Here is a 19,364-nt window from a genome sequence, read left to right as displayed (position 1 = left end):
GGGGATGGCAATGGGGCTAGAGCTGGGGATGCTCCTGTCCAACCAGCAGTACTAGATTCCACATGCATTGGTGACATGTCCCGACACATCTGACTCTGGCCCTGCTACCTAGAAGCATAGATATTGTCTGCAGACAGAGATGAAGTGCAGTCTGACTAAAAAGCAGATCTAGACCCTGTGTTAGGGTAAGCTCTCCAGGCGGAATGCAGTCATTTTAATGACAATCCAGTGTTAAGATGCTGAACTGGCTCCAGCCCAAGTCTTTGTACTAAGCTCCTTGACATCCTATTTAGAAAAGCATTATTAAAATCTAATTTCTTCATGCATATATTGCTGTTTTAATTATAACAGAGGCAGAAGAGAGATATGAGCAGTAATCAGTCTCTCTGATGCTAATAAACATCTTAAGAAAGAACTGACCATGGGAAAAGCCAACATTGTCTATGGAAAACGTAAGAGGGATTTATTCCTAGTGATTGTCCATGCTGCCAACAGCACAGTCACAGCAAGGCAAGAGATGGCCTCCCTAAACTGCTCTTTGCTTTGAGTGACTGACCAGGATGCTGCATCTGAATTAATTTCACATGTTCACTGCTGTGTCTCTGTTGTACCAAAATGTAATTACTTCAGGGCCATAGACCAGTTAAACCCATCTGCTAACAGGCTGCTAAAACTAATGGAGTCTCTTTGCAATGTAGTATTACGAAATAAAGGCAGGCTGGGAAGAAAACAATGTAGAAGTCATTTAAGGTCCTTAAGGTAAGTACTTCCCAAGGTAATCTCCCCGTCACTCAGCAAGTCCCATCAGTACCAGAGATAGAACAAGGTTAACCAGCAGCTGACAGCTTCAACAAGACAGTGGCCAAGTTGGCAGAAACAACTATCAGACAATTAATTGCAGATTTAAGGAGTAGAGGGAACCCGTTAGCAAAGGTTAACTGAAGCTGATGCACATGCCTAACACTAAGTGCTGAATTAACAGAATGACACTGGTACAAAGCCTGTCACCTTACTGAGTCTGAAAGCCCCAGCACACCAGCAAATATCCTTGCCCTGCTCTTTGTGCTGCTGGAGCTGGGACAGAGGAACATGGCTGGGACACGGCTGTAAGGCAAACATTTGTCCTGGAGGGCCCTTGGAGGAGGTATCTCTTTGGTGGAGATGGTAGAGATTTTGCCACATCTGGATATGAATTCTGACTGTAGCTTCCCCCAGTGTGGTCAGATCACCATATCAGAGGGGTCACTTCTTCCCAGACTCTCCTCCTTCTGTTCTGATCTGAGCCCATGTATGGATCCTCCTGGTATTGTCCTAATGTGAGGAGCTCCCTGACACCCAGATGTGCTGTCAGGCTGCAAGTCTGGGAGGAAGTAATAAAGACTAAACAAGAACCTGGTGATGTCTTGAGAGTCCTCAAGATGATGACCAAAATTGTCCTTCCTCACCAGCATGTAGGAGATGCCTAAACTGACTTAGAGGAATGGTGGAAGCAACTGTATTGTAAAGAGATGTTGCCTCACCCCTCCTTCTCCAGTAAAACCATGTGGATTGTGTGCCTAAAGTGCTGTGAGATGCAGACACCACAGACGCCAGGACATGGTGTTTTCTCCAGGCACTCTGCTGATCATGCTCTTCCCTCTCACTGCGGAGGAGTGCTCAGCATCATTTGAGAGCTGGGTGAGACACAGCCCAGCAGGGGATGAGCCCACTGCGCTGCTGCCTGCCTGGCACTGCGCAAGTGCCTCAGCATCCAGAGTGATCCTGAAAAGAGATATCCTCACAGCTGGCAACCAAGCAGGAAACAAAAGGAAGACAGAAAGGAGCCACTTGTGCTCAGAAAATTAAATCCAAATTTAATTCCAGTAATAATACTTTCATTAACACCCTATTTGCCATAAAGATGCATGAAAAGGCAAACTGAGAGCTGAATCATTCCAAAGGTGAGAAGAAGCTAGCTAGGAAAATAGTGCCAGCCTCTCCTTAGCCTGTAAAATCTTTAAGAAGCCTGGATCACTGTGAATAGTTATTGTTTGTAATTTAACCTCCCCAGCAACCATCTGTAAATGAGCCAGAAATCCAGTGAGAGCAGCAAAGAACCTGTAACAGAGCTGATTTATTCTGGCAAACCCTGATTTAACCACAGACAAATGCAACATTTTCTCTATGACCATCTGGGGCTTGAATGCTACTGTGGTGAACATACAAGCCAAACTCACCTCACTCCCCACATCGTGCTGCAGACATGGTATTGCTAAGCAGGTTGGGTTTATTGTTGTAAATCCGAGTCCTTCAACCATAAGAACTTTGTCTGGGCTCTGCACCAAAGCAGGATCAAGGACACCTCAGACCAGCTGGTTTTTGGTATTTTGCAAAGGTCTTCAGTGAATTCACCTCCTTCTGAGATGTCACAGGATCATAGAATTAAAGAATCCCAGACTGGTTTGGGTTGGAAGGGACTTTAGAGCTCATCCAGTTCCAACCCCTGCCATGGGCAGGGACACCTTCCACTGGAGCAGCTTGCTCCAAGCCCCATCCAGCCTGGCCTTGAGCACTGCCAGGGATAGGGTAGACACAGCTTCTCTGGGCACCCTGTGCCACTGCCTCAGCACCCTCATGGTAAAGAACTTCCTAATATCTACTCTCAATCTCCCCTGTCAGTTTAAAACCATTCCCCTTGTTCTGCCATGTAGGCCCTTATAAAAATCCCCTCTCCAGCTTTCTTGTCAGCCCCTTTTAGGCACTGGAGCTGCACTAAGATCTCCCCAGAACCTCTTCTTCAGGCTGAACCAGCCCAATTCTCAGTCCAGATACAAAGTCTTTCAAAGTCCTTGTGATCCTCTCTGCCTACCAGGCCTGTTAAAGACTTCTGCTAGATCTCTGCTAAATACCCCAAGTAATCGATGGGAAATTTGAAATGCCAGTGAGGACAATGCCCACAATAAATCTGCAGACTGCTCTGAGCTATCTTCCCACTTATCCTACCGGTAACTGCTCCATTGATTTTTCAGCCCGTTATTCTTCCCACGTCTGGCCTAACCTTTGCAATCTCCTAGCTTAGCTCAGCCATGCACTTGTCATTGTGGATTGGCATCAAAAGTATGAGGAAAGGCAAGTACATAACCACAGGAGGAGATTCACAGGAGAGACAGGTAAAGCCAAGCTACGGATGCTGAAGGTGAGAACCACGCTTCACCCCTGTGTGATGCTATGGCATAAGAGCTGCTGTCAGTTTAGTAGCAGAAGCCTAAGTGCTCGATATTTCCTGTCACACAATAGATAAAGCTTCATCAGATTTCCTCCAGAAGGCTGTAACACAGGCAGGCAGCTCCAAGCCAGAATGTGCTAATTAAGAAACACTGTGTGAGGGTTAATGAAAGTTGGGAGGTAGGAGGAAGCGAAGAGGGTGAACCCCTCTCACCTCCTGTCCTAATGCTATATGATGCCACTTAGTCACTGGGAAAAAGGCACTTTCTAGGGAGGAAAGAAATAAGATAAGGAGATGATGGCTGTGCTGGCTCAGTGCTTCTGTTCTCTGCCCCTGGTGATGAAAAACAAGCTGTAAAAGTTTTCATTTTCAGCTAATGGGTAGGAAGGTTCCAGTTTCACCTGTGGGAAGAGGCAGAAGGTATTTTAATGGCTGAACTGAGATATTGATAAACCAGACTGAGTCTAGCAGAGACTACCGAGATTGAGGGCTGGAGAATCTGCACTGAGGAGACACTAAGGGTGCTGGGCTTGTTCAGCCTGGTGAAGAGATTGGTTTGGGTGATCTAACAGCACCCAAGAGGAGGATATATCAAGGAGACAGAGATGGGCTCTTTACCTGGATGTGCAGCAGGAAAATGAGTTAAAACTGCCATAAACTGAAACAGGAAAGGATTCAACATGACATAAGAGAGTTTTTCTCTGCAGCAACAGTTAGGCATTGGAACAGGGCTCAAGAGGCTGTGAGATATCCAGCCTTGGAGGTTTTTAAGACAAGCTTAAGCCCTGAAACAACCTTGTCTGATGTGAGGGCTGACCCTGCTTTCAGCTGGAGATTGGAATACAGACTCCCAACATGCCTTCCAGACTGAGTGTGCCTGTGGCTCTGTGATTCCACGATGTCCTTCCCTACCAAGTGTAAACTGAAGGATTGAATTCTGCAGCTCTACCCTATTCTGTTGTGCTGTTTATTACAGGCAGCATTTCTAAGCAAATACCCTCTTAACCATATATTGTTCATAGTGCTGGGACTGGTCAGAGCAATCCAACCATCAGCAGGGCAATTCCCAGCTCCTGGGGAATGCTGGCACACTGTAAGAGGGAATAAGCTCCCCAGGACCTTCCTCCCATGGTACTGGAAGTTTCAGAAAGCTTTACAGATGGGTTTGAAAGCTGGTGTTAGAGGGGTAAATGCTGGTGTTAGAGGGGTAAATGCTGGTATTAGAGGGGTAAATGCTGGTATTAGAGGGGTAAAGAGAGGAAGAAGGTCTCCCAGTGAAAAATGACAAGCAGGAAGCACTGGAGAAAACCCATGGAGAGCAGAATCCTGAGGGATGGATAGAGGAAGCTGGACTGAGTTTGTGAGAGCTGACACCACAGGGATCACAAAGTGAGGACTGTTTGCCTGTGCTTATTGGGAAGAGGGGAGCATATGGGGCAAGTATATCTTTTCCCACCAGCATTATCACAATGGCAGAAAAGGGATAACATTGATTTAATGTAGACTTATGCTTGCTGTTATTGTAACACATTGTTGTCTCTGAGTGTTTACAGTTATTTAGCACATAGGCTAATAAATAAACAAGAAGAAAGAGAACTGAAGAGTTCAGGAGCCTGTAAATCTCTTCCTATACAGCTACCTTGTTTGTTCCAAACTGGGATCACCTCTTTATGAAAGGTGTGAATCTCTTTCTGTGATGCTGCATGTCAACCCCCTATAATTTCAAGAAGACCAAAAGCAGAAGCAGACTTAACATTGGGCCCAGAAATAACCATCATGATTCACACAGCCCCAGTCAGTAAACTCATCACACCAACGACTCCTCTGGAAGCCAAAGCACACCTTTCAGTAAAAGACAAAGAGTTTTGAACAGAAGCAGCTTGAGGGACACAGACAACCTAGTGCCATGAAAAATATGTCCTTGTTTGAGTTTGGTTAGCAGCCAAATCCCATTTTATCTCCTTCTGCTAATATAAAGAGCTTTTACCACTGTGAATCCCTTTGTATACAGGTGCGTTTAGGCTGAGATGAAGTTATGGCTTAATTTACTTGTAAGCTCCTAAAAAGCTCCTTGAAATTACGTTTTCCAGACCTCAGATGAACCCCCTTGCTCTTTAGTTTGCATTTTTGGTCAATGAATCACCTCTACTAAAGTGTCCACCTTGGATGTGTCCACTGCAGCTGGTGATAGATTTGGTAACACTGCTCCTCTCAAACACTGGACACTGGTTTCACTCCTGAATCAACCCAGTGAGGCAGCCAGACCCCGTGTTTGGTCAGTGTTTCAGTGGTACACTGAGAGTTCATGCTTTCCTTTACAATATTCAAACCTCTTTCAGCATCTCCAGTTGCAGGATGCAGCCCCACAGCTGTGAGGGTGGTTTGCATGGGTTTTATATCAACCTTGTGCTACATTGCTTCTGGCTGGTAACAAAGCTCTGATGGGCTTTATTAAAACAATACCATAGCACTAAGTCATCTGTCTTGCTGCTGGTGCTCTTTACTGAGCAGCAACACTCACACTTGACACAAACAGAACTATCAACAAGAGCTGGGTCACAAAAATACTGCACCAAACCTTGCCAGACCCATCTCCCTGCCTCCAGTTGCCTTGAAAGATCTGCTGGTCCCAGCTCCTTGCAGGTTTTGTGAAGTGCTTTTTTTCTTAAAGAAAAAGGAATTTAAAGTGAATCCATGAAGGTTTTGTGAAGTGCTTTTTCTTTTAAACAGAGCCTTTACTTCTGAGACAGAGCCCATGTCAAACCATTCTTTCAGGCTATAAATAATACCTTGGTTCAGGTTTATCACAGGCTTGAGTCAAACAACATTTGCCATGCAAGGCTGAAAGCACACAGAGTCGTGAGTGCATAGGGAGTGTGGCCACGTTTAAGAGGACTCACTGCAGTTCTCTCTGAAGCAGGGGAAAACAGCTTGATTGCAGTGCTTAAGTTTCCTCTAATTCCCATAGCCACATCACACACTCTGTGGCACTTCTGCAGCATCTTTCAGCCCAGTCTGCCCAAGCCTTTCACTGACCTAGGGCTTACTCACTCATATGGAGGAGCAGGGACAAGGTGTAGTCATTGGTTTTACTGCAGCCTGCAGAGAGCAAGAACTGTCACTGTGAAGCACTGTGAATCATGGGGGGCATTGTGAAGCATGGGGGGACAGTGAACCCCTGCCACTGACTCCAAGCTGGGTGAAGAGCAGGGATAGAGAAGAGGGGAGAAGATGATGGCCTTGCTCTTGGGAAAACATGCTCAGACTGTGACTACAACTGTTATATGACTGTTGCAGAGATAAGGGAACCAAGGGCTGCAGCTTTCTGTGCCAAGCCCTCTCTCTTTCTTCCTTTGCAGGTAGGCAGTGGTGGTGTTCCATTTTCTCCTTGCTCTTCTGAGTTACAGCTCAGACTAACCTTGACTCAAAAGGAAGGTATAACTGCTTGCAGAAGATCTTGCCTACAGCACCAGCCTGTGAAGAATCATGCTTGTCAGCACATCCCTGGCTATGTGCAGGGTATAAACACCCTGAAGAGTGATATTTCTCTACACAGGCAAGGGGAAAGCAACCAGAGAGTTTCCTGTGTCACTGCAGAAGGACAACAGATCCCTCTGCAAGTCCTTGCTCCCTACAGCTGCATCAGGATCTTCATCCTCAAGACCTACACTTGAGGCCTCTCCCCAGTGCAGGAGCAGGATCCAGACCCCTCTCCTTCACTGATGCTTTAGGCTGGGAACTGTGAAGCTGAGCTGAGTGAGATGACATCTCTACATCACTGCCTTTGGCTCATGGCAGTGGATGAGCTGAGGTTTCTCAGGCTGGGGTTCCCTTGTCCTTGTGCAGGTCAAGTTTCCCATCCCCCAGGCTGCAGGAGCCATTTGGGCTGCATTGTTTTTATGGCACAGTTTTTCTTCTTGAGCAAGCAGTAATTGAAACACAATCCATCAGTGTTTTGCTCTGCTGTGTTACAAACTCTAACCGTGCACAACCTGATGCCCTTTTTTTAATGACATAAAAGACACTAAATTATTGATCTCCTGCACTTCCACTGGATGCTGTTTGGTTGCCCAGGCCAGACAAAATGAGAACATTTGGCTTCCTTTTGCTGGCTTAGAGGGTTGCTTCAGTGCAGAGGAGAGCAGGAGGCCTAAACCTGGAGAGGGATGAGCACCCTCCAGTCTCCCAGTTGCATTTGCAAAACCAGTTTCTGGACATTCTGGTTCCAGTGCCTCCCTTCTGACAGCAAGTCAATATAATCAGAAAGTCAGAGGAGGCAAGAAAGTAAGAAAGCAGAGACTGAGCAGTGCTCACATCCATGTTCTCTCTGCGCTCACTGAAAGGCACTTTTCCCCTGTCCTACAGTCCCAGATCCTTGGGATACCACAGCTGAGACCAGCAACCATGTGGGGAGACATCTGCTCTGGCTGGGCAAGGCATGGGTTAGCATGTACTCAGACAGCACAGGCTGGCAGGGAGACACAATGCCTTTTATTAGCTCAACAAACATATATCTGGGGAATAAAAGGCAAGTTTTAAGGCACATGCACTTCTCTTTTCATCCCAGGTATATTGGTTTGCCTGATAAAGGGTGTAATCTCTGCCCACACACTTTTGCTTGCTTACAGTGTTTGAGACCATCCTGAGCCCCCTGGGAGGCAGCTATTTTCACATTGACTGGACCTAATGGCTTTAATCTGAAGCATTTACCTTGGGGAATTTCAGAGGATGGCAGGGATCAGAAAGCTGAAAAAGGTAAATGCAGTAACTAACTTAAAATAGTGACAGACCTCCAGTCTAATCTCGCTTTTCAGAGATGAGTGGAACAACCAACAACCTGTGAGTGCCTATGAGGAGATGCATCACAGCTCACACAGGTTTGTACCAAAAAAGTCATGCTGAACCACTCTGATTTCATTTTGCAACAAGATACTAGACACTGTGGACAGGAAAGAAACAGAAGTCATTACTCTTAACCTCAGGGAGACTTTCCTACTGCCTACCTGTGTGTTCTAATCCTCATGTGAGGTAAAAGATCTATATAAAGTAGGTAGAAGCTGGTAAGACCCAGCTTAATAGCTGTACCAGAGCTGTCAGCACAGAGCTGTGTGTGATGCTCACGGCTTCATGAGCAATCTGGTCAGCATTTCTGTTAGTGCTTGGACACTGGGACAGATGGGAAGGCTTCAGGTGTCCAGGAAGGCAGGACCAGAATCTGAAATTACTTTGCTGGACCAGCGATGTGACCTGGAAAACCTGGACATGATTTAACAGGGACAAAAGGAGGATACTGCAAGTGAGTAGGGACAATTCCCTGCACAAATACAAGATTGTGGGGAGGAAGTGTTCTTCTATCAGGGCTGGGGTTAGAGGGATAATCACCTGGATAGGATCTAGCACTGCTGTGATGCTGTGAAACAGTCTGCAGAGAAATGGGAGCATCTTGGCAGTCCTGGGGTAATGGTTGGACTTGATGATGCTACAGGTCTATTCCAATCTGACTGAATCTATGATCACAGCCAGGCAGGTAAAAGGATTCCTCTGCACCAGAGAGGGCAGTGAGAAACCTGCACCCACAGGACACCATGCAGCTAGGGCACAGCTCATGGGATCAGTGACAATGAGATTTGGGCTGCAGGTGGGTAATACAGCACTGCTCAGGCAGGACAGGTCTCTCAGTGACAAGACCCCCATGGGGGACGAGGAGCTCAGACACCCACAGTGGGATCACAGCCAGCTCCCTGGTGAGACATGGCACTAAGGGAGAGCAGGGGATATTTGCCCTGAGATGACCTCACACAGTTGGTGCCTGGTATCTTGTGTCACAGAAACAGGGAATTGGAGCGTAACAGCTTCCCTCCAGGAGCACCCTCGAGCTGCTTTGATTGCAGCCGTCACTGCATCTCCCATACCCAGCAGGACTGTAAGGCAGCCCCTCTTCTCTGCTGTGCAGGGCTCTTCTCTTCCTTTTCTCCACGGGATAAAAATAATCCTTTTGCGTCAGCTCCATCACCGTGAGCAGCAAGATATTCCATTCACCGGCAATCCCTTCCTTTCTCTCATTTAAACAATTCCCCATTGAGCCATCAAATTAATTTGAGCAAGGGCCATTTATTTGGCCTGCTTGCTGCTGCAGGTGTCTCCCTTTGTTTTCTTTCAGAGGATGCTGGTAGGTGGCATGAACGTGAGTTGGGGAAAGGCTCAGCAAAGACTGGGAGCAGGCGATGGTTTTGATCAGAGCATGGAAGAGTAATGGCAATTTGTAGCTTGATGTACCCAATATCAGGAAACACACAAGCAAAGTCTGCAGGTGAAGGGCTTTTTACAGCAATGCAATTGGGACGGCACAGACACAATCTCCCAGGCAGGGAGCTGCCCTCTGTGTCTCCTTCAGTAGCCTCAGCCCTTTCCAACCCAGGCCAACTGTTTGGGGAAGGCTGTGTCAGGCTCTGGCAGGGGTTCAGGAGGAGGATATGCCAAATCTCAAGCTGTTCCTCTGGCTCTTGTAGTCTCATCTCTCCCTACTTCACGTCAGGACAAACTTCCTTCCGTTGTCACTGCAGTAAATACCATTGTGTTCTGCAGGCAGGGACTGTCCCAGGGTGCCCAGACAATGGCCAGGGACAAGGTATGTAATATCACAACCAACAACAGTAAAAGCCCACTTTTTCTGAGCTCTGGGTCATTGCCAGGTCCAGTGAGGCAACACAAAAACCATGACTAGGATGGGTCCTGCAAATGAAGACCAGTGTCCCATTTGCCATACCTGCTGAATGAGGACTCAAGTGTCAGTACACTGCACAGCCATGATTTGGAGAGAATTCTTTACACTTTTCCACCTAAACCACATCACCAGCACAAATGGAAGCCAAACCAACACTTATGGAGGTGCAGAGCCAAGAGGAACCTGCTCACCTGCATCCCAGGGTTTTGTGTGCTTTCTGGCCAGGACACCTGCAGAGCCCCTGCTTCTCCGTGCTCGTACCATGATCCTGCTCCTTGTCCTTTTCCTCATACTGCTGCCACCTCTTTCCTCTGTCCCACACAGGGACCTGCTCTCTTATCCTGCCCTTCTCGCTCCATCTGCCAGCACAGACAGCTGAGGGGCAGCACAGGGCCAAGACAGGATTGCTGGGCTGAGGCTGTAACAGTGCACACATCACTGCTGTGTCTTCTTGTTGTCAGCAAGCCTCTTTTGGTGTCACATTCCTCATTTTCACCAGTTCTCCAGTGACATGGCTGCCCCAGATTGAAACTTTGGGTTTGGTAGCCTGTGACATCCAACTGTCTTCCTGTGATAGACAAGGCAGGAGAGTCTGCCAGGCACTGGGCCCTGGTGAGACACAGTTGTCCATCAGGACCCCAACATTGTCTCCTCTCCTGATTGTATTAGATGTGTCCCAACAGCACTCCACAGGAGGGATGCACAGAGAAGAGAGGCTGTTGGAGAGCATACACACAGCGTCTATAGACACCTCTCACAGCTCCCAGAGAGATGCATGTCCTCATCCCACTTCCACATGGAGAAGAACTGCATCTCATCCAAAGAGATGCAGAGGCCAGGTCCAGGACCAGTGCTGAGTGTCCCAGCCCTCAGCCACTGCTTTACACCACATCATCATGATGAGCCATCACCTTGCCCTTCAAACGTGCCTTATGGGCTGAGTTAACAAGCTTTACTCCTTACACCCCTGCAGCAGAGCCAGTGCTCAAGAATAGCTGCACTCACAGGAGCTCCTTGGGGCTCTCTGTCAAAAACCCAGTTCACCCTCAGATGACCTGGAAGTTATGCATCCATCCACAGAGAGCCATGATCAGTTATGGAAGGGGCTGAGCACTGGATACTCTACAGGAGAGGCTGCAGGATGGCAGACCTGCTCTCACACCCAGACACTGCTGGGAGAACGAGTCTCCCAAAGTCTCCCTTGCTGGCTCTGCCAAAGGCACACTTTGGAAACAGCCTGTTCCCCTGTGGGTCCCTTTGCCTTTGTACCGGGGCTGTTACTCAGGGACAGAACTGGATCCCTCAGTTTCCTGGAGAGGGTTAAAGTCATGTGCATAGAAATGAACTCACAGAGGGCAGCTAAAGAAAGAAGGAAACTGTGCCCACTTCTCTGCTGCCACGGCTTTTTGCCAAGGTACTGAGGAAAAGAGAGTCTCTGTCCCAAAGAGGAGCTGTTCAAAGTGAACAGGCGTATCCAGGCAATTGCAGTTCTAACCAAAACTCAAGTCCTTTGAAGCCATGAAGCAGGGCTCTTTATCATGCAGTGAAGGGCTCGCTGGGCTGCAGAGGAGCAAAGCCCAATCTGCTGGAGCTTGGGGAGCTCTAGGATGGTGCACAGCAAGGTACAGTCTGTTCATAGGGAAGAAGATGCAATGCCTGCAGATAAAATAGTTCATGTAGGAACATAACTGAACCATTGTGGGGAAATACAAGGGAAAGAGTAAAATAAGACCTCACTAAAATAAGGCCAAATTCTGATTTCAGTTACTCTTAAAAATGTAGAGGACAGCAAACCCAGTGGATACACACCAGACTTATGTCTAGAGAGGGGCATTCGGCTCTGTGATTTGTCTAATGCTAGTGCTAGAAAAACTACCATTTTTACTCCAAATCCCTAGAATTGCACATGAGGCGTGTCACTTGCATCACTTCCATACACAGTCAACACTTTTGATTACACAGATCTTCAAAGAGGAAATGAGGAAGTCAAAGACAGTGCTCCTGACTCTGACAGTGCCACTCTGACACCACAGAGCATCTCACAGGATGAGACTTGCACTTTAGGAATAATTTATAAGTACTACTGTATTTTCTTAAAATGGGACCTTTTCATGCTCCAAATGCCAATGTTGCCATTAAATGTACTAAATACACCTTATCCTGACCACAGGGAATTGACTTCAGCTTAAAATAACTTGTAAATACACTGATGCCAAACAGAGTAGTCATAGGAAGTGATGTTACACAGCAGAGGTAAAGTTGATGACATGCAGCCAGGAACAGTGAAAAGGAATAATACCCAGCTCTTTGACCCTGGGGTTCAGCAATCCTGCAGTTACATAGAGCTCTCCCTTCACATTGTCTGAAACAACTCAGAAGTTATCTCTCAAAAAATGAAGAAAACTGATTTAATAAGAGAAGATTCAAGTCCTTCAGATCTACTGCTGGTTGTTTGGGTTAGCTCTTCAAACAGTGCCAGTATCTAAGGTTGTCACATCTGTGTCTGGGATTCAGACCTCATTGTACATGTGATGTGATGCTCTTAGACATCAAGATTTATGCCACAAGGCCACTCTTCTGTGCACAATGGGTATATCCAGGATCTCCAGTTAAATATCCAAAGGCTTCAGTTCTGCCCAAGAAGGACATGAACCATCTCCTTTTCAAGAAACAGGTTATCAGGTCCAAACAGTTCCCTCATTTTATCTCAGGCTACACTAGACTGGGAGATATCCTGATGTGGGACAATGGAGGAAAAAGGGATCCCAGGGGCTGTGGAGGTCTTCCTGCTAATGGGCTTCCCAGAAGAGTGACAGGGCAGGAAATCATGGCAGGGAAGGAGCAGGCAGAAGGAGTAGGAAAGCCTGTTTTTGTCAGTACACATCAGTATTCTCTTCAGTAGATGTCGATTTAGAGTTATGGGTCACAGATCTGCATAGCAAAACGGCCACAGGTTACAGGTAATGCTGCTCACACCCTGGCAAGCTGTATACAAGCCTCTTGCTGGCTTCAGCGTGTGGTAGGACCAGCACATGCCAACAGCAGGGACTGATGGAGCAACCATCTCCAGCCTTTCCTGCTCCAAGGCAGGCTCAGGACACCTGTCTCTATAAATGTGTCTCTTACTCTTGTTGAAGGCCCCTAGCACTGGGCTTCTTTCCTGTACCAAGGAGTCAAAGCCAGTGTATATGTCTTTACAAGGCCTACACAAGCTACACAGAAGGCTGTGAATGGGCAGAAATAGGGTTTCACGATCCCTGGATCAATGCCACAATGCTCAGCTCTTCCACAACAGCACAGAAAGCTGCTATCTGCAACCAGCCTAAATAACAGGGGAGGGACTGACAGGAAATCAAAAGCATTTGCAATTTGCAAGAGGAAGGAAAGCCACGAAGCTGCAGGTCAGCATTTATGAGACCCAAGCTTATTTGTGTGTGCCTCCTTATCAGGGGGTCAAGATGCATCTGGAGGAGGCAGTACTGATGTAAGCAAGGCACAGCAGTACTTGATGCCAAACTCCTCCAGCACTGCTTGTGCCTTGTGCTTTTGGGTCACTGTGCAATTATCCAGCCCTGAAAGAGACACAGGAACATTGGCCACTGCTCCAACAGCACACAAGTGACTGTGGGAATCTCAACAAGAGAGGAGCATTTGCATGAAAACAGAAAGACTGAGAATTACACCACTAAAAGAGTACAACTCAAGCCATTTGGAGAGGAGAGGTGAGTGCTTTTTGCTCAGAAACGGGCAGCTGCTCTCAGAATTTCTCTCACAATAATGTCATATAAGAGCTGTTACAATAGAAAATGTGTGGATAAAATGTACTTTCCTCAGTGCTAGACCACTCACCAGTCCAGGGCTGGTGTGACTTGAGAGAGTATCTAATATATAGCTTCATTCTGTAAATACAGTCACATTTGCTGTTGGGTATGTCTGGATGTCTCCTCCTGGGACTGAAGGAGGGAGTTCATATTCATTTTCCTGTGCTGGTTGGTTCATTCCTCACAGCCACTGAAACACCTCCACAGCTACAGGAAAATACTAAGAACAGAAACACATTGTTCTGGTCCTGAAATCCTTCAAGCTTCTCCCTGTCACAGCAACACAAAGCTATAAAGCAGTGAGGTTCAGGATCAAGCACCTCATTGTCCATTTACAACATCTTAGCTCTGGACACGACATGCATCCCACAGAAGCAGGAGATAGGGCAAAAAAAAGGGCCACTTACTGAGAAAGCATTGTGTGCTGTGGGTGCTGCTGGAGAGTATGAGGAGAAAGCAAGGAGATAGCAAAGGAGGCAGTGCTGGTGAGGGCGATAGGCTGAATAAGACATTTCAGCCACTCTCCTACTGTCCCCCTAAAACTTCACACTCTTCCACCAATCTTCCCCAAATTCCCCTCCATCCTTCATCTCCTGTCCATCACAGTCCCCCACATCCTGACTGGTCCCTCCCAGACCCTGCCATCAGCTATGGTCAAAGACCCAAAGTGCTGCAGACAATAAAACTCAATGCCTCTTCCCTGGCTGGATCTGGCCAAGGGCAAACCCATCAGGGCTACCAATAGGGAGCACAGACAGGCAGAGAGGCACAGGGAGTCCAGAGGTGATGCTGGCTGGTGCAATAAGGCACAGAGGGAGCCCCACATGCATGCAGGAAGGCTCAGAGCTACCTCATGCCCCTCACTTGTCCCCAGACCACAAGCTGCTCACAAGAACCCTGTGCTGGACTCACAGATATGTGCCTACAGCTCCTGAGCTGTGCACATCCCTGATGCTGCATCCTGCAATGGGTGTGCAGCTGTGTTCCTCTTCCCAATCCTCTCATAACCAGCTAGACCCTGTCAGCCTGGATATACTGCTTACGAAGGAACTCAATTGTGCCTAAGGGACATGAAGGAGGTGATTCGGAGGTGAAGAAACCAGTAGCAGGGACAGAAACTGAGATAATAATATTGGATAATCCAAGATAAATATCCAATACAAGCATGAGGCCGAGAAGCTGGCTGCCTCCCTGGCTGTCAGCCTGGGTACTGGCCAAGAAATTGCCTTAGCCTCAGCAAATGTACTGTAACCTCTCTCTGACCTGCTTTCTTCCCTTCTCCTGCTTGGCTGTGGTCTCCCAGCATTTCTAAAACCTCCTCACACTTTGCTTTACTGCTTACTTTTGGCATTGACAGGGGTTGTGCTGGGCTATTTCAGCAGTTTTTAACAACAAACCAAAGCCCATGAGCAACCACATTCTTCTGACTGTGATGACAAAATGCTTTAATTTCTTCCAACCCCCAAACGAAACCCGGAAGGCTTACTAATTAAACATCTCTGCCCCAAACTGATTCTTCTTACAGCAATGCTTCCCTCGGGTGAACTCAACCACAAGGTCGTTATAAATTAGGAACAATACTTTATTAGTTAAACAATTCCTGCCTGACAACCACTGCAATTTTAAAGGAGCACTTGGAGTCCAAAAGTGGCTTGGACAAGAGCAGAGAGCCACTTGTTCCTACTGCTGCATCTTAAAATACTGCAAGCACTTCTGTCCCAGCTCGGAGCAGGACTTAACCCAGTTTCACCTTTCACCAGGTCTCCTTGCACAGGACAATAGCTGTTGCCATAAGCTTTCTGCTCAAGCAGGGCTTGATGCTCAGGGAGGTGGGTGCTTAGCAGTTGGGTAGTGTGTTCCAAGAGGACTCACACAATACAGAGACAATGGCAATAGGCATGGATAACCTCCATCAGGATCATACCTCATGCCTCAGTGCCTTGGGGCTAAGAGATGTCTCTGTCTGCAGAGACTTCAACCTATGGGGCTAGGGAGGTCTCCAGGACCCAAATCACCAGGACAAAGACACAACAACTCCCACTGTGCTTGGCACGAGCACAGGGACCTCTATATCCTCTGTGTGAGGTGTCCTGCCCATGGCAGGGAGTTGGAATAGGATGATCTTAAGGTCCTTTCTAACCCAAACCATTCTACATGGAGACCTCATAGCAGCCTTCCAGTATCTGAAGGGGCCCTTCAGAGATGCTGGTGAGGGACTATTCGTTAGGGACTGTAGTGATAGGACAAGGAGTAATGGGTTGAAATTTAAACAGCAGAGGTTTAGATAGGATATAAGGAAGAAATTCTTTCCTGTTAGGGTGGTGAGGCACTGGAATGGGTTGCCCAGGGAGGTTGTGAATGCTCCATCCCTGGCAGTGTTCAAGGCCAGGCTGGATGAAGCCTTGGGTGATATGGTTGAGTGTGAGGTGTCCCTGCCCATGGAAAGGCGGTTGGAACTGGATGATGTTAAGGTCCTTTCCAACCCTAACTATTCTATGATTCTGTGTACCCTTGACACAAGGGCCTGATAGATGGTAGAGACCCTGTGCCCAGCTTCAACAAATTCACCTTTTCCTATGTGCCACTAAGTGATTTAGAGGCCAAAACTCACAGGGAGTTTTAGGCATTTTTGAAGCTTTTACTGTATGTCTTTATGAAAGTCTATTCTGAAAACGCCACCTGAGTGCTTTTGAGAAGTTCTGCCCCTTGGCATATTTGTTCTACCAAGTGTTCATAAACGCGGCTGTGCTAACACTGCTGACAGCAAAACTTGGGTATTAAATAACACTTCTTAAAGATCCCAGAGTGTTTTACAAGCATGAATTAATTAAGCTGCAGATCAACCCTGCAAATTATTTATAGAGCTCTTGAACCTCCGCTCCTCACTCAAGGACCTGAATAGAGGACTGAACCAAGGTCTGATGCAAAGAGTCCTTACCCTCGCTATTTCAGCTTATCCATCACAAACCAGAATAGACTCAAAAAAGCTGAAATCCCATTGGGATGAAGTTAGCTCAGTCTGTCGTGGTGGGCCTCATCTTGGAAGCCCAGCAACAGCTAAGCAATCCACAGAACATGGAGCAGGCAGAACCATGCCTATTTTAAGGGAAAGAAGGGGGTTTGGAATAACATGTGGCTATTCATTATTAGTGTGCTGGTCATACCTGCCAAAAGTAGGTACCCCAGTGGTGTGGGAAGCTGGTGGAGAAGTTTCACAGGTAAACTCCCATGTGAAACACAGGGGTAGTGAGACCTGGATGAGCCCCTGGCTGCCTTGTCCTATTGGCACCTTGAGTTCTGTCAGACCTCAGCAAAAGGCACCTTCCCACCCCCAAAAGAGCTAATGGGGATGACCAGGCAGCTGAGATCGCAGATGCTGGGGGTGGTACAAAGGCCCCAGCCTCCAGAGGCACTGGCCATGATGTGTCCTCCTGGGTGCTGGGCAGGTTCTCCCACTGGGCTCTGTGGGGATCAAGTGCTGGAGAGAACAGACTGAGGTACCTGGGTACAAACCCAAGCACCAACAGGTTTCTCTCCCTACAAAGAGATGGGTGGGATGCCAGGACTCCTCTGCACAGGTCTGGACCCTTCCCACTTACAAAAATCTATGGATATTCTGAAACTGCTAACTTGGCTCTGGTGACTTGCAGAAAACAGAGAGACTTATACAGAACAGGGAGAACAGGTTGTAGCTGAAGGAAGCCTATAAGAATGCTGGGGAGGGATCCTTTATTAGGGACTGTAGTGACAGGACAAGGGGTAACGGGTTAAAACTGAAACAGAAGTTCATGTTAGATATAAGGAAGAAGTTCTTTACTGTGAGGGTGGTGAGGCACTGTAATGGGTTGCCCAGGGAGGTTGTGAATGCTCCATTCCTGGTGGTGTTCAAGGCCAGGTTGGACAGAGCCTTTGGTGACAGTTTAGTGGGAAGTGTTCCTGCCCATGGGGTTAGAACTGGATGATGTTAAGGTCCTTTCCAACCCTAACTATTCTATGATTCTAAGTGAAGTCATTTTACAGAGGAAAGCTGGCTGCACAGGGTAAGGGTTTAAAGAGCATGTTGTCTTGATCTTCAGAGGAGCTAGGATCAATATCCTGGAAGAGCATCTGACAGTAAGACAATACTGCAAACACAGCTGGAGGCTTGCTACTAACTATGGACAAAGGCTGCTGCTGGCATAGGAAGCAGGTGGAGAGGATGAGGCAGTCGATGGCACTGCCTGTTCTGCCAGGACATGGCCTCCCTCTGTTACAGCACCCTGTTGCAGCAGCTAAACCCTCTCACCATAGAGACCCAAGCTCACTCGTCCACTTGTGGCACAGAAAGGCCACTGGGCTGGCTGGGCCAGATCTGCCACTTTGCCACTGCACTGCATGTTACCTGTTTCGAGTTCTCATCTCTTTCAGAGAAGAGCTGGCTATAGCCAGGACACCTGTACACATCACCAGCCATGCCTTAACATCCCTCCTTCTCCACATGTGCAGTGTCCCCTCAAACCTAACCAAGCAAAGAGAAGACAGATAGCTTAATAACATCAGAGCAGCGAGTCCATTTCCACCCCATCTATATGTTGCCTAGGACATGGTACCTATTGGTTTAAAGTCAGCAATCAGTGATTGAGCCATTACCAAACTCAGTTTAAAGTACTTTGTCAACAAGATGCAATTAGCCTCTGAAGAAAGTTGGCAAAGGGAGATGACAACATTGGTACCTGCACAAGAGGGTTGCTGATGGACACAAGGAGTGGAAGGAGACATTCAAACGCATTCTGACCCACAGTGCAGTATTGGTGGGTGCTGCACAGCCCGCAGCTGGGGCACGGAGGAGAGCAGCCACATTCATGTGTGTGTGACCTGTTTCCATTGCTGAACCCTTGTGTAGCCAAGGTCCATGGCAGACATGGTGCTTGTCCATGCCCAGGAAGGACTCATAAAGCAACAAGGAAATGTGTCCTGAGCCAACCTAATGACAGCCCTGAGAGCTCAGATGGTCTTAGGCTGTGGTTTTGAAGGAAACAGAGCAGCGTGAAGCATATGAGACATCCTCCTCCACAGCTCTTGTGCCCAGCCCCAGACAGACTGTCACACTTCTGTGTTTTCTGTGCCTTTCAGCACAGGGAAGATTTAAAGTTCCAGTGGTTTCCAGCTTAAGAAATGTCTTAAAAATAACACAGAAGACTCTGGAGTGACACTAAGTTGATTAGCTCCTGGCCAAAGACCTTGCCTGACACAGTGGGTTAGTAGAGTATTAAAACCTTTGGGGTATATAAATAAAAGATGGTAATTTTGAGAGATGGCTTTCTTGGATCAGTGCTAAAAAGCCTGAAACTGAAATAGCTCCACTAAACAAGAGGATATGAGAATTACATGGGCTCAGAGAGGACAGTGCATTTACAGCCATTTAGCTCATAGCTGGATGAAGCCCAGAGAGAAAGTCTAGTAAAGCATCCATGTGGGAGAGGTCATCATCCATCACAACTGGCATACAAGGCTGGGTTGGAAAAGGGGCTTCACCAGCTCATAGAGGCACATGCTGTCACTTGAAACAAGGATCCCAAGTCCCCTCACAAATCAAACATAGTGCTTGCTCTTTTACAGGAGAGATGACATGGTG

At 47.4% G+C, this 19,364-nt stretch overlaps 1 protein-coding gene across 1 annotated transcript in view; it reads right to left on the bottom strand.

Annotated features, from left to right (window-relative positions):
• Nucleotides 1–19,364, bottom strand: part of DNAI1 (dynein axonemal intermediate chain 1) — a 149,329-nt gene that overhangs the window by 9,480 nt on the left and 120,485 nt on the right. The gene's annotated exons all lie outside the window — the stretch shown is intronic.

This window comes from Melopsittacus undulatus, chromosome Z (genome assembly GCF_012275295.1).
Source record: "Melopsittacus undulatus isolate bMelUnd1 chromosome Z, bMelUnd1.mat.Z, whole genome shotgun sequence".
NCBI lineage: Eukaryota > Metazoa > Chordata > Aves > Psittaciformes > Psittaculidae > Melopsittacus > Melopsittacus undulatus.
Note: the sequence above shows the minus strand (reverse complement) of the source record. Positions and strands in the feature narration are given on the sequence as shown.